At 52.1% G+C, this 13,444-nt stretch overlaps 1 long non-coding RNA gene across 1 annotated transcript; it reads left to right on the top strand.

Moving 5' to 3' along the window:
• The first annotated feature begins 2,114 nt into the window (after positions 1-2,114).
• Positions 2,115-9,006, top strand: LOC135282140 (uncharacterized). Its single transcript, XR_010348449.1, has 4 exons — positions 2,115-2,483; positions 2,723-2,821; positions 6,833-7,130; positions 8,498-9,006. It is a non-coding gene; the product is annotated as an uncharacterized LOC135282140 (long non-coding RNA).
• The last annotated feature ends 4,438 nt before the right edge of the window (positions 9,007-13,444 follow it).

Genomic DNA, 13,444 nt, shown 5'->3' with positions numbered 1-13,444 from the left:
CAGCCCAGGCAGGCAGAGGCCATTCAGAGCAGGCCTGTGCCTGAGGAGTGGTGCTGTGCTGAGCTGATGAGAAATCTGCTGTTGAACTGGAGGTGTTTGTAAGCATGCCTGCCTGGATTTGTAGGGGAACTCTGCAGAGCTGCTGTGCTATTGATTTACACATTACCTGGGCTTTGCAGGCTGGCTCCTCTTCCTTCCCTTTTGCTGCAGGGCTCTGCTGGCACGTTGGCAGTGCTGATCCCTCCCTGCCTGGAGGGGAGCTGGGCTGTGGCTGCAGATGATCCCCCAGGTGAAGCTCAGGCCTTCAAAGCTCCTTTGTGGACCTCTGGGCGGCACAGCTCTGTCCCAGCAAGGACATTTATTTTCCTTCCTTTCAGGCTCAGTTTTCCTCTGTGCTGGTCCATAGGAGAGAGGGTACAGCCTCTGGAACCTCTCTGAACTATCACCTTGCAGTTGTACACGGGCACAGCATCTTTTAAAGAAACTTCCAAGTTTCACCTTTTTGCTGGGAGGTAGCATGTCTCAGGACATCACTAACAGGAGGTGTCATGAATGCTGATGGCCCAAAAGAGACCACCAAGAAGAAATTCCTTCCTCCAGAAGCTGTTTCAGCATCTCTTTCCGGGCAGCATTCCCTCCAGCCCTGCAGGAGGAGCTGGCAAAGCTGCTGAGAAGCTCAGGGCACTAAGCTGAATGGAGAGACTTAATTCTGCTGCTGGAAACCTCCCAGCAGCTGGGACAGAGTGTGACCACTGCCTGCAGCAGGTGCCCAGAGCTGTCACTGTCCTGCCCCGAGCCTTGGGGTTGGGTGTTTCTCCCAGTGCCACAGCTGCAGGGGTGACCCAGCCCCACAGACCCATCCAGGGGTGCTCTGTGCCTCCATCAACAAGGTCAGACTCTGTTGGGAAGCAGTTAAACACGTGGATGGTGGCTACAAAATCCCCTCCTGTTTTTCTGGCTGTGTTTCCCATCCCACTGGGTTGAGTGTGACACCACAGGACATGGATTGCTGTTCTCTTCCCACTCAGCTTTGGGCACTCTGTGGCACTCTCAGAGGGCCCACGTGGGGCTTGTTCAGGTGAAAAAGGAACATTTGGAGCACAGAGTGGAGAAACTTATTTTTCACTTCAGTGAGGGAAAAAGTAAATCCTCAGTGCTGGCGTGAAATGGCAGAGAAAAGGAGGTTCCTGGATTACAGGGAGAGAAATACCAATTATATTAAAACGGGGGGAAAATCAGGAAGGCTTTATCGGGACTATTCACTGACAAAATTTGCAGCTACAGGCTGTGTAGGAAAAGCCTCAGATTTGAATCCACAGAAATATTCTGGCTATAATAATCCTGCGGTATTCAGGCAAAACTCCTGTGGGGTCCAGTGGGAGCCTTGCTTGGGGCCTGGAGGATTTACCTTATCAGTCTTTTGAAAACGTTAAAGAATTTAAACCCCCCAGCTGCCTTGTCCTGAGGAAAATCCCGTGCATGGCAATGCTGAGCCTGTGTCCACAGTGAGAGGCCGCACTGCAGTCCCCGCAGAGGTGCTGGCCTTTTCCCTTTGTCCTTCCCCCCTCGCTGTGCACAGGGATGAAAGGCAGAGCCTGTAAAGTTTCTCACACTGCTGCCTCTCAGCTCTTTTTTCCTCCCTGGTGTCCTTTGTGCCTGGCTGGGCTGTGAGCCCTCTGCTCCTGGCTGTCCCTGCCTCGCTGCTTGGCCAGGGTGACAAGTGCCCAGTGCAGGGGCACTGAGGAGGGGTCCTGGGACATGCCACACTCTGTGAGCAGTGGCCCTGCCGTGTGTGGCCCCCCATGGGCTGCGGTGCCCACTGTGAGCTGCGCAGGTACTGTGTGGTGTGGGGGGGTGAAGCTTTTTGGACAGCACTGGGGACCAAAGTGTCCCCCCAGGACTGTGCCCTACTGCACCATGAGCACCTGCTCTCCCAGCTCTTTGCACAGGGATTTTAAATACATTAATGCTGCAAAATGTGGTCCCTAGTGACAGCACTCGGTGTCACTCTCCATGTCCTGGGCCAGTGGGAGTCAGTTTTCTCTGTGCTGCTCCATGCCAGGGCTGTTTGTCCCTCACAGCTGTGGTGTGGGAGGTACTCCAGGCACCACAAAGGGCACAGATGTAAAACAAATTATTAATAACCTCTATCTGTTTTCTGGTTGCTGCAGTTATTTTTGGGTCCCATCTCTTTCCTGCATCACCTGAGTTTTACCACTGAGGCAACCAGATTGATAAAAGCCCCTCTGCAAAGTTGTTTAAACCCAGAATTAAGTGGAATAAGGAGAAGTGTTGGGAAGCAGCAGTCATTGATTTCAGGACCTGCACTTTGCAATCCATGATGAGGAGAGGAGCTGGCCCTGGTGTGCTGTGACCCTGCAGTGCATGGGTGCAGCTCCTCAGCAGAGCACGTTCCTGCCTAGAAAACAGCACCCTCTGGGAAGCTGGAGACCAAAGGGCACCCTCATCTACAAGGAGCTCAGGTAAGGAGCCCCTGGGGACTTGCTGGAAAATCAGAGATGAGAAGTACACAGCAGGCTGCTCAAAGCACTGGGACAGGACCAGCTGCTGCAGAGGATGCTCCTGCTTCAAGAAAAGGATGGGGGGGAAATGGTGGTGGTGGAGAAAAGGGAAATTCTTTATGTGCTCAGACAACCCTGGGACTGTGTCCTGAAGGATAAGCCCCTGCAACCCACACAACATTTTTTCTCTTGTTCTTCAGGTGTCTCTGGCTCCCCTCACCATCAATCTGAGCCTCTGATCAGCCTGAGCCCTGCACCACTGAGGCCTTGGACATAATTTGTGGCAGCATCTTCTGGAGGTTAATGACATGTTGTGGGAAGTGGTCACTTTGAAATTCACTGCTCTCTGATTTCACTTCATATCCTCGTGGCTTTGTGCTGCTGCAAAAAACCCGCCCCCAATTGCTCACTGCAACAGCATCTGGCCTTCCCCTCATTATTAACTTCTTTTTTTTTTTCTATTTTGGGGTTCTTTTCCCTTCCTAGTAATTGTTGCTGGGTTGCTGGGGGGAAACCATCTGCGTGACTGGGGAGATTTAGAGAGTCAGTAACAGAAGGGATGTTATCAGAGTCTGGTACTTTAGGAGACTGTGGTAATCCAAAGCTGATTACAGCTGGGCTGGTGCAGCAGGAAATTCGGGACATATTGGACACTGGCACTTCCCTGGAGCATCAAGCAGTGCAGAGCTGTCTGGGCACATGGGGGAGGGAGGGCTCCACTCCCTGTTTGCATGGGGGGTGACAAACAGCGACCCTTTCCCTCTGAGATGGTGGCTGGGGAGAAAGGAGATAAAAAGGAACAAAGGGAGGTAGAAAGCACAAAAGCTCTGCTCTCTCTGGGCACATGGCTGTGAGGGTGAACACATTCACAGCCAGCTCACATTCCCCTGCTGTGACAAAATCCCCGTCCAGGGCTGCTCCCTGTGGGCACGGGTCAGTCACAAACAACACTGCCAAGCCAGTAAATAAATCCATGTCCCCAGGCTAGGCTGTGCTGGCCCTGGTGAGTGATGCAGCCTGAGCACCCCCAGCACACAGATCACTGCTGCCTTTGGGATTTATCCCTGCCAGGGCACCCGGCCTCCTCTCACTTCTGCTGGGCTCTAGTAGCAAACACCCAGGGTCTGACCACCTCCAGTCCCACAAACACACACCCAGGGGAGTTGCACTGGTGCTGTGCACGGCAGAGGGGTTTGGGGAGCCCTGAGGCTGCTGGGGCTGTGCTGGGGCTGGGGGATGCTCTGTGCTGCTGGGGCAGCCCCTCAGGGAGCCTGTGCCCCAGCCCAGGCCAGCCTGGCCACCAAGGATGCTGCCCTCCAGCCTGGCATGGCAAACAGGCTCAGAGTGGGGATGGAGAGCTCTGCCCTGGGTGCTTGGGAGGCTTCCCAAGTGCTCCGTGCCGGCTCCTGCATCTGCACAGAGGGGAAAGTGCAGCACAGGAGCTTTCACAGGAGATTTGGGACTCCCAGCGAGGCTCCTTCCCTCTCTGCTGGGGGGACAGCCCTGTGCTGAAGGGGCTGCAACAGATCACAGCTAATGGGGGCTGCTGGTGCTTTTGGGAGCAGAAAAAGGGCAATAAAGGGGGCATGAGCTGCTCTGTGCTGCTGCCTCCCCACGGGGGATATCTCATGGGAAAGGCTGCAGTGGAGCCAGCGTGCAAGCGGGGTGTGAAAAGGTGTGGAGACCCCTGAGGCACTCCTGTCCCAGCCTCTGCCTAGCTCTTTTTTGGGGGTTTGTTTTATTAATTCCCACTTGGCTGCCCCTCAAGCACTGTGTCCCCTCTTGGTGCTGGCTGTGGGACCAGCCTTGGAGCTCTGTGGGGTCTGCACAAGGCCCTGCCCAGGCTGCCCTGGACCACACCATCCTATCGATTGCCACTTTGATTCCTGCTGCTTTATTTACTTGCTCAGTAATAATTTGCTTAATAAAACCCTGCTATAGCGATTAGAGAGTGCCCAACCCTTTTGATTTCCAATTTCTTTCCCGGCCCCAAAGACACTGGTGTTCCTACACTTCCCCTGAGAGCCTGGGGTGTAAAATTCATAATTTGGGGTTGCATGGGCTGGCCCATTGCTTCTCATCAATAGGTACCAGTAGATGGGTACCATCTTGGGATGTTTAGGTGATTTGGGGAGATTCTGTCCTGGGAAACCTTCACTGCAAAGCTCAGGGGAAAAAAGGAACAATTCCTGAGACCCCAACAGGGCGCATGGGAATGAAAACTCAGCAAAAGCCATGATGCCCTCATGATGGGTCTTAATAGCCCATTTCTCATGTGAGCACCACTTGATTTATGCAGCAATGTTCCATGGTGAGGAAAGCATCATCCCTCTCATTAGTGCAGCACCCAGCATGGCAGGGCCCTGGCTGTGGGCAAGCCAGCAGCGGAAATATGAAATAATATCAATAAAAGGGAGCAAAAGTGGAGCTTGCCAGATGCAGCCACGCTGGGGGTTGTCAGGAAATGACAACACTGCGTGCAGGCTCCGTGAGAGATTAAAAAGTGTTTGGAAACTGTCCCCCTGAGTCTTTAGCCAGGAATGGGCAGTATGCAAATACAGCCAGTTAATCATTGCAAAATAGGACAGCGTTTCCAGGCACAGGAGGCAATTTTACTCTTGCATTATGCAGGCTCCTTGCTCTTAAATATGTTGAGAAGAATTTTTTTTTTTTGGGGGGGGGGAAAGAAGTGAACAGAAGTGAATGGAAGTGTTTGTACAGGGAGATGCCTTTGGAGACCTTCGCTGCTCCTGGGGGGATGGCAGCAGGGACCACCTGGGTTGTGCCAAAGGCTTCTTTGGGCTGGATGAAGGCAGGGATTTAGCCCCAGGTAGGGAGCTGGTACAAGCTTTATCCTGGCCTCATCTGCAGACCAGCTACAAACCCCGGGGGTGTCTGCAGCCATTTTTGGGGATGCCAGGCTGGGGGGCCCAGCTGGGTCCTTGTCACACTTCAGTAAGGTGCCCTAAAAGTGTGTGAGCACGAGGCAGCACAGCACAGGCAGCTGCACCCCCAGCCTGTGTCCCACCGACGGCAGTGATGTGGCACTTGCTCATCCCTCATTTTCTCATTTGGTATTTTTTTCCTGAACTTTCCATCGGTGAAAGAAAAAAAAAAATCCTGTATGGCTGTTCCAGTCTAATTCGGGATGAAAACGAAGCGCTGAACTGTTCCTGTGGCCCGCGGCGGTGTTTAGCAGCTCTATTAATACAGCTCCACGCATATTAATAGCGGCTGCCTGCCAGCAGAGAGCACCTTCGGCTGTGCCTCCATCCCGGGGGTGGGGCTGCCCCCGCTGCCATTCCGGGGTGTGGGATGTGGTGTTGGGGTGTGGGATGTGGAGTTAGGGTGTGGGATGTGGTATTTAGGGAGTGGGATGTCCTGTTGGGCTGTGCTGGGCTGTGGAATGTGGGATGCTGGATGCAGTGCTGGGCTGTGGGATGCTGGATGCAGTGTTGGGGTGTGAGATGTTGGATGTGGGATGCTGTGCTGGGCTGTGGGATGCAGGAGGCAGTGCTGGGCTCTGGGATGCAGTGCTGGGCTGTGGGCTGTGGGATGCAGAGCTGTGCTGTGGAATGTGGGATGCTGGATGCAGAGCTGGGCTGTGGGATGCAGAGCTGGGCTGTGGAATATGAGATTCAGTGCTGGGCTGTGGAATGTGCGATGCAGTGCTGGGCTGTGGGATGTTGGATGCTGGATGCAGTGCTGGGCTGTGAGATGTTGGATGCTGGATGCAGTGCTGGGCTGTGAGATGTTGGATGCTGGATGCAGTGCTGGGCTGTGGGATGCTGGATGCAGAGCTGGGCTGTGGGATGCAGTGCTGGGCTGTGGAATATGAGATTCAGTGCTGGGCTGTGGAATGTGCGATGCAGTGCTGGGCTGTGGGATGCTGGATGTTGGATGCAGTGCTGGGCTGTGGGATGTGGGATGCTGGATGCAGTGCTGGGCTGTGGGATGTGGGATTCAGAGCTGGGATGTGGAATATTGGATGCTGGATGCAGTGCTGCTCTCTCGCCAGGGCTGCCCGCTCTGTGGCTCCCATCTCGGTGCCCACGGCACAGCAGGCAGGACCTGTGGCTCTGTACCACCGGGACACAGCATCCCCTCCGAGCTCCCTTCCCAACATTCCGGGGCCACAAGGTCTCCAAACACCGGGAGAACCCTAGGATGTGGTTGTTTTGGGGTTTTTGGGTCGTTTTGGGCGTTTTGGACTGTTTGCTGCCTCTAGATGGCACTGACCCAACGCGCACGGTTCAGGAGCGGTGTCTGACTTACAGCTTTTTCCCTCCCTTGGGTTATTTTTGTTTTAGAATCCTGTAATAATGGATGTTCGGTTTCGGCAACGAGGCGCTGATTACAGAAATAATCGATGCCATTGAGAGAAAAGAGCCTGTCCGTGCCAGGTCCTTCCCTGCTCTGAGCCGGCGCTCAGGTCCCCGCGGCCCCGGGAGAGGGACACGGGAGCAGAAGGGATGCTCGCCCCACGGGCAAGGAGAATTCCTTTCCTGGACGCCTCCTCCTTCCCTGAATGCTCGTCACACGGCTGTGGGAAGGCGGCAGGGTCCTCGGCTCCGGCAGACATCCCTGTTCTGCTCGCGGTTATCCCTGGTAACAGCTTTGCTCTCTAAATCCCATTTTATGCTGATTTCCACATCCCTTGATTCAGGCAGCGAGAATCTGCCTTAAACCCCGGAGCAACATGAGATCTGCGGAGCTCTAGGATGCTCCGTGGACCAAAGGCATGACAAGAGCAGAGGGAAAATTCCCAGCCCTGTTTGGCGTGCTGTGGAGGATGAAAAGCTCCAGCTTGGGTGGGAATGGGGTGCAAAGAGCGCTTGGTCCCTGAGCAGCCCCATCCTGTCTCCTCCTGGGACATCTGTGTCTCCAGCACCCTCCTCCCCTGCAGGGATGGGAATGTGCATTACCCACCACGGGGCTGAACACTGGGGATGATTTTAAAAAGAGAGCCAGATTATGGGATGCTCCAGGGACCTTTAGCAGTGGGTGGCTACAAAAAGGAGGGTCATGGCTGCAATGACCAGAGCCTGGTGGCATTGGTTGGGTCTGTCCATGCAGCAGGAGGGTCTCAGCCTCTCTCTGCCTCCCTTCCCTGTGGGACTGACCATGGCTCCAGCCGGGGTTCATTCCTTGTCTGATGGAAGACAAAGCTCCCAGCATCACCCAGCCTGAAAGGCTCCTTTTGCTGCCTCCCAGGAAATAATCACATTTTCCATTGTGCTTTGCCCGGGCCCTTGAGGAATAATGAGAGAGGGAGAGCAGGGATGGGGCTGCTCAGGGCCAGTGCCTTGCAATGGAGCTGCTCTCCAAAGTGTCTGTCAGGGATCCCGTGGGGATAAGGAAGGGTTAATGGGCTGACCCACAATATTCATCTGTAAATATTTGAAAGTTGGTGTGTTTTCTTGCTGTACTTGCTGGACAGCTTGAAAGAGGGTATTGTGCATATATTCCTATGTATATTTATATATATTTGTATTTCTTAATATATCTGACCTAAGCTGCCTAAGGGACAGTATGGCATTATTTAAGCTTTATTTAAAGGACAAGGCAGGGGAGATTTCTGGAAAATTTGGGCTATTCCCCACGCAGCAAGGGAGGGGAATATTGAATTCCCTCCTTTCCAGCACAAATTAGCAAATGCATATTGCTTGAGCAGGAGGGAATACAATGTGATCAGGAAACTTGTCCAAGGCAGGAGGCAGCTCTGCTCCCAGGGACTGCCACACTGGCTGCCCTGATTTCTCAGAGATGTCTGTGTCACTGTGCCCAGGTCCCAGCTTTCCCAACACACCTGGCAAAAAAAAGCAAATTCAGACTCTGGTCATGCCCATAGTTGTGTGTGGTGTTGTGTGGGGAGGACTTCCCAGAGGGAGAAGCAGTGGTGGGTGATTAAATATCAGTAGAGGAGAGTTAAAAACTGCACATGGCTTGTGAGATGTCTGTGTTCCTTCCTCTAGGAGAAGGATGGGGACCAGCACATTCCCATCTCTCAGCCAGAATTGCCCTGGAAAATAAATCCTCCCTTGGGAATGGGTTGCTGCCAATCTCATGTGTCCTGAAGTGAAAGATCTGTGCAGGTTACATGAGCACCTCCTGATTTCTAACCTCATCTCATGCACTTTGAGGAGGTCTGATTTTTTTTTTTTTTTGGCTCTTAGAACTGGCATTATTGCTTCCAGCAAGAAAGAATCATTGAAATGGACATTTTCAAGCAGATTTTGGAAAGGGTCATAATGTCTTTGAAAGAAAGATGGATGTTTGGTTTGGATGAAGGCTCATAAATTGTCTGGGGGAAGGGTGCATCTACTGGGAAATATGAATGTGGGTAAAACATTTGCACAATCTTCTGTTTGCAGAGTTATCAAAGCTTCCAGAAATGTTGCTTTTAGGACTTGCAGTGTATATTCAACTCTTCCTTCAGCAAATAATTTTGTCTTTTATTCTTATTTGCTAAGTAGTTGGCTTGTTTGGGAAACTCAGGGGGGAAGGGGTGGGTTTGGTGTTGCAAGGAATATAGAACTCAAGTCCCTCTTGAGTAAGGTCCTGGTAAGATATTATTTGCCCTCCTGACTTCCAGCTCTGATTTTTCTTCCCCCTGAAGAAAAACTCATGGACATGATGAGCAAAACCCTCACATTTTCTTCTTTTCTTCCCCTCAGGTTGTGCAGGTTTTGGGGCAGGATGGCAATGGGGTTTGCTACACATCTCTGGGAAGGAGTGAGTGAGGTCCAGTGCCCTGAGCTCACACAGAGAACACAAATCCTCGAGCCACAGGGAGATTAGGATGAGGCAAAGCAATGTGGAGCATTCATAATGAATAGTAAATAAACTAATGGGGGCTGGCTGTGTGCACAGGTATAGAGCTTCATCAGGAGGCAACAGTGACATCCTGATAATGGCTTGCATTTAATAACAGGATTTAACATCCCCGTAAAGGGAGCAGGCAGGCAGCTCCTGTCAGGACCACGAGACAGAGTTCCCTTGCATTACACTTCCACAAATCACTTGTGAAATTGGGGCAGGCAGTGGCAGAAAGAGATGTTCTCTCTTCCCTCTTCCTGGCCAGAGCAGGAGCCACTGCCATGGGAGGGTGAGGACAAGAGGTGACTGTGGTGGGCTTTGTGGGGTGAGTCCCTCTGGGGGATTGCCCTGACCCACACACAGATGGTGGCCACAGGGACTGGGGCTGGGGCTCCCTGAGGCAGAGCCTCACTGGGTTTGGGTTGTGCATCCTTGCACGGGGATGCTCTCTGGGGATTCTCTTGGACCCATTCCCAAGCTGCACGACTGAAAGCCCCCATGCAGCCAAAGCCAGAGCTCCGCGCTTCGCTCCGCCGTGATTCCAGACTGCACCACCCCATTCCAGCCCACCCACACCCCGGGATGCTCTCCCAGCCCTGCTTCCCTGGAAGCTTGGCATGCTCTGGATGTGCAGATATCCTTGGGGAGCCTGGAGGTGGGTGGGCTGTGTGCCATCTTCCCAAATCCCCACTCAGACCTGCCGGCTCCCGGGGAGCCGCGCGCTGGGCGGGCACGAGCTGCAAGGCCGTTTGTGGGCTCTATCAAAGGGGGCTTGAGACCATGGTAACCACAGGGATGGAACTTGATTAGCTGGGGCTGTGATCAATAATTAATGCTGGTTATTTATTATTTGTTAAGTGCCGACACTGTGCTCGCTTCCCAGTCCCCCCAGTGGATCTCCAGCCTTGCTCGGCGTCCCCCGGTTGCATTTTTATGCTGCTCAAGGGTCACAAAAGATTTCAAAGAAAGAATATTTTAAAAAATGTAATCCTTTGTGTGGAGAGAACAGAAGCATCCAGCCACTGTAGAATTTGCTGTAACTGGGGAGAAAATTTTATCTTCCTTTTCCTCACAGTTTGATTTCAGGGCAGCTCTCAGGCAGCTCGGGATGCAATAATCTGCAGGTCAGAAGTTGGTGTGGGGGTAGTGCAGGTTCACATGAAGCCAGAGCTGTGCCAAGTGCACCAGAGCAAAGAGAAGTGAGAGGCAATGCAGCCGGATTTGAAGAGATTTGAATTATTCAGTTGGCTGGGTCATGGGCAGATCATGCCACTTGTGGCATCTCTGGAGCCTGAGAGCTGCCATTCATGCCAGGGCAGAGGGTGGGGAGGGTCCTGGGCTTTCCTGGAGCTCTGTGGTCTTCACTGCCAGCTTGAGAGGGCTGTGGGCTGGGGGAGAGGTGGTTTAATCTCTCAGGAGAGAGGGGCTGTGCCTTGAATTTGTACAACAGCAAGGAATTAAACAAGGAGAGGGAAACACGATGGGATGGAAAGAGAGGTGGTGGGGCAGCAGGGTTCAGGAGATGCAGGGTATGCAATAGCTTGGAGCCTCTGAAAAGCAGCTGTGGGTGGGCAGGGAGGGGCTGCACTGCCTGCCCAGCTCTGCCCTCCCCAGGCAAGGTGCTGCTCCCTGCACCCCTCACAGGGTGACTTCACTGTGCTGGGCACCATCACCTTCCTCCTCAACCATCGGGGGAAACAGCACTGGGTGTGATCAAGGGGAAAAGGGAAAAAAGCTGGGATTTGAGAAAACACCACAAGTGGGTTTTAGGAGTTTACAGACCACTTCCTAGAGGTTCCTTTAGGGATCTAGAGGGCTTAGGACTGTAGACCACATTTATAGACCCCTCCCACAGATCCTTCAGTGCCCTGGGGGCAGCAATTTGTTGTAGGTGAGAAAGACAGGGAAATGCCTGTGGGGAATGTGGGCTGGTGGATCCTGTCCTACTTGAAGGTAGTGACTCTGTTTTATTTTAATGAACTTACCAGCCTTTTAAAGCTAATTGTATTTCTTGCTCTAGTGCTCCAAGAGATTAGAGAACCTCTTCTAATTTCTGACCCAGGTGTAATTCCAGTTGAATCCCCCCAGGAATGCAACCCTGGGGCCCCACAGAACCCACAGGAGCTCTGTGCATGATCTGCAGGGCAGGGTCACCCCACAGAGCCCCCAGCCCTCCCTGCTGGGCTCTACAGGGGTTATGTGGGTCAGACTGTTCTCCCTGGAGCCTCCATCCCTTTGCTGTGGCCTGGCTGCTCTGTGCCTGTCCCAAAAATCCCTCTCTGCCCCAATGCCTCACAAATTCAGCCATGAATTCACCCTGGGCTTGGGTGTGATGGGTGTGACCACGCGGCTCAGAACAAATGCACATCAGCTCCCACTGTTATTTGTTGCTGTCTGATGGCAGCAAATCAAAATTTTAAGCAAACTCCAGATACTCAATGGCCCTGTTGTTATCTTGCTGGTCCTGGTGACTTGGACAAATCACTTAAGCTTTGTGCTTTGGTTTATTAATTTATTTTTTTTTTAGAATCCTTTATTAGCATCCTGTCCCAGCCTTGTGTCACACAAAGCACAATGTGATTGCTGTTCTCTCGCTAGAGACAGAGACTTTGGGATGTACAGAGCTTTATGGAAACACTATCTAGTTAATTCCTGTTTTGATGCAAAAAGGAAGGCAATGAAGGGTTAATAAACTATCCCAAGAGAGATTAGTCTGGAATATTTAAGGCTTCTTTAGTCCTAATATCTATTAAAGGCTCTTTTTTGTTGTTGTTTTACTGTTGTAATGCTCCATTCAAAGGAATCCCTCCTGGAAAATTCTTTCAATTTGGTCTCCAGCACAGAAATAAACTGGTTTATCTTAGATCTTTTAATATCATACTCAGGGCTTTTAATAAATGTGAGTTTCATCAGTGCTTTTTTTAATTTTTTTTTTAAACTGGTGAGATAATTTAATATTAACACATCACACCTTATCACCCAATAACACTTAGTCCCTGTAATCTTATGACAGACTAATTTCTGTAGCAACATCCCCTGTGTCAAATCCGCTCCATTCCATTACTACCCCGGCTGCTCGTGGAGCCCGGGTTGGTAATGAATATTCTGGCTTCTAAGCTTTTATCTAAGGATTATGAAATGAATTTGGAGTTTAGCTTGAGGGAGTTACAGCTTCATTTTGCCTAGTGGAACCTCCTTCATATCGTTGGAATAAATCGTGGAGGTTTCCACGCTAAAAATGTAAAATGGAGAATCAAAAATATATATGCTCAAAATCCCCTGATTGGGCTGGGGTGGTACGTGTGGGATTTGAGAAAAAGGGTTAATTGAAAAGAGAGTTGGGGAGATGGAGAAGCTGTGGGGAAGGGGAGAGTGGTGCTGTCTGTCTGTCTGTCCCAGGGCAGTGCTGGGAGCTGGGAGGAGGCAGAGGAAGACCCTCACTCTCCCAGGTGGATCCTCTGCTCACCCCTGAGCCCCATCCCGCTGCACAGTGGGGTGTTGGTGCCTCTCCCCTCCTGCCTTCCTGTCTGTGGCACTAACAGCTTTCACTTAATTTAATCTGTGCAGCTCACAAGGCTGAAGATGAGGTGAGCTCATTTGGCATAATTATCGGATGTGTCAGGAATGTGAAATCCCAGGCAGTGCAACTGTCCTGGAGCCATCACACCTCTGACAGCCTGTCTGCTGCTGATGCTGTGAGGATGGCAAATGCACCTGCTTCCTCAAGCAGAAAATAGACTGTTAAAAAAAGTGGTGAAGGCTAAACTGCTATGGTGGGGTTTTTTATGTTTAGCATATGCTCTCCATCCCGGCTCTGTTCCCCCTCCGTGCTGCCAGCCTGGCTCTGGGGTGGTGCTGGGTGATCAATGCCACCCGTGCAGGCTGTGGTGGTGGCAGGCAGGGGAATGGGGGCTCGGGGCCAAGGGGCTGCTCTGGGCCCCTCTGTGTCCCTCTGATCCCAGCTCTGATCACACGCTCGTGGCTGAGGTGTGGGTGCTCTTCCCGATGTGCAAAACTCTTCCTGGGATGAGGCAGGGTGGGATAATTGCTGTAGGTGCACTCAGCTCAGGGACTGGGCACCCCTGACTGTCCCCATTCCCCCC

Source organism: Passer domesticus, chromosome 16, assembly GCF_036417665.1.
Source record: "Passer domesticus isolate bPasDom1 chromosome 16, bPasDom1.hap1, whole genome shotgun sequence".
NCBI lineage: Eukaryota > Metazoa > Chordata > Aves > Passeriformes > Passeridae > Passer > Passer domesticus.
This window is presented reverse-complemented; position numbering and strand designations above follow the sequence as displayed.